Source organism: Sardina pilchardus, chromosome 6 (assembly GCF_963854185.1).
Source record: "Sardina pilchardus chromosome 6, fSarPil1.1, whole genome shotgun sequence".
Taxonomy (NCBI): domain Eukaryota; kingdom Metazoa; phylum Chordata; class Actinopteri; order Clupeiformes; family Clupeidae; genus Sardina; species Sardina pilchardus.
In genome coordinates, this window is record NC_084999.1 from 12773672 (window position 1) to 12775502 (window position 1831).

Sequence of the window (1831 nt, forward strand, 5' to 3'; positions counted from 1 at the left end):
TAAGGCAATAGCTAACTTGCAGTGAAATCATATTTACTAACACACACACACCCTGTCAAACCCTGAGATGTTGCTCTGCAGTTGTGAGTTCTGTGGTCAGGGCCAACTCATGAACAGGCATTACTGTAACTCTCACTTCCGAATCTTTCTCTCTTTCTTCCCCTTTACACACAATCTCTCTCTCTCTCTCTCTCTCTCTCTAACCCTAGAGAGCTCATATTTCCTATGTCTTCACCATATGGTAGTGGCCTGGATGCGTGTCACTAGCATCAAAAATCATCTGCAAACACACCTCTCTTCCAATGGCCACCCTCTTTTTCCGAATAGCACTTTCATTTCTGGAAGCATGATCCTATATGTCCAATTCTCTTTCTCATCCATCCCCCCTCTTAAGATGGTGCGGGCCTTCTCAACATGTCGACCATGTATGTGCAAAGACCACTGCCACTCAGCGCCTGTCGGGTACAATGAGTAGTTAGGTTAGGGTTTGATTAATTATAACTTAATGAACTACGATCCAATCAACACCTCGAAAGAAAAGAGATCTCCTGAACCTACCTTGTGCTGTTCCAATAAGTTCCCAGTAGATTGACAGAAAGGCAGACAACTACAGAACAGAACAGACACGCCACAATTATCAATCCACCTGTGAAGAAAATTATGAGATTAATAATGAAGAGACGTGTACTTCAACATATGTGACCTGTAGTTTTGAATAGAACAGTAATTGGCTAAAAGTATCTTGGGAGTAACCACCCCACATTCCCTAAAAAGGAATGGACAGATTTTACAAGCAGGAAGTGGATAAATGTTTTTAAAATTACATTTAACAACTCCTCCTAGTAGTGTCCTCCTATGTATTCCCTCTGCTTGTTCTGCAGACAACCTGCCTCAGTCCCCCTGTCTTTCTGTCCGACTCCTTACCATGGTTACGGCCAGGTGTCGTCTCCTGAGACTGTGAGGAGCCGGTGGCTTCTGAAACATTAAGTGGAACTGCTGTTATTCAACGATAAGGACGGAAACTAAGGTCATACAGTCGACAGTCACTACACGTTTTAGGGATCTATCAGCACTCATCTATGTGCTTTAGCTCATGTAAATGTGAATGAAGGGGTATTGACAAACTGTTCAGAGCTGTTGACATTTTCGTGCAGTGTGTGAGGTCATATCAAATGTTATGCTGATCCAGGATCTGTTTCACAGGAAATCTGGGTACACTGACCTTTGAGAGACTCGGGGGGCTGAGAGGTGGGGCTCTGGGTAGAGGTCACACCTGTGGGCACACAGAGCCATTATCATATTTATGCACAACTAGGCAGTTAAGATCAGCCTGAAATGAGGATGCCAGAGTTTGTTTGGAGTGCATATACAGTCTAGTTCTTCACCCAGTGAACCCCCACCCCCACCGTTATGTACCAGTTGGTGCGACTGCTGAACATCATACACTCTTAGAAAAAAGGGTGCTTGTGGGTGCTATATAGAACCATGGGGGGAGGGGGTGCCAAGGAAATATAACCTTTTGCCTAAAAAGGGTGCTATTTCTTGCACGCAAGTATTGTTTTGAACTTTTATGACCGTTTATGGAACCCTTTCGCCGAGACCTGCACTCTACTGCACTGGATTTAACGGTAAATCGTCACAACTTTTTGTCATATATGATCACATACTCTGAAGCTAGTGTTTTATTACCAAATCAATAAGAAGTAAACTTACATGTGTAGATTATGTCCCTCCTGAACTGCGAGTCAAAGAGAAAAGCAGAAATCAGTACATTATCAACACTGATTCATCTCCAGAAAACTAGAACTGAATGAAGTGACTGAGAAATTTT

The 1831-nt window shown here is 43.1% G+C and overlaps 1 long non-coding RNA gene across 1 annotated transcript; it reads right to left on the reverse strand.

Annotated features, from left to right (window-relative positions):
- Positions 1-319: 319 nt before the first annotated feature.
- LOC134082640 (uncharacterized) lies at positions 320-987 on the reverse strand. Its single transcript, XR_009939644.1, has 3 exons — positions 925-987; positions 559-646; positions 320-455 (listed from the first exon to the last, which is right to left on the reverse strand). It is a non-coding gene; the product is annotated as an uncharacterized LOC134082640 (long non-coding RNA).
- Between the last annotated feature and the right edge of the window lie 844 nt (positions 988-1831).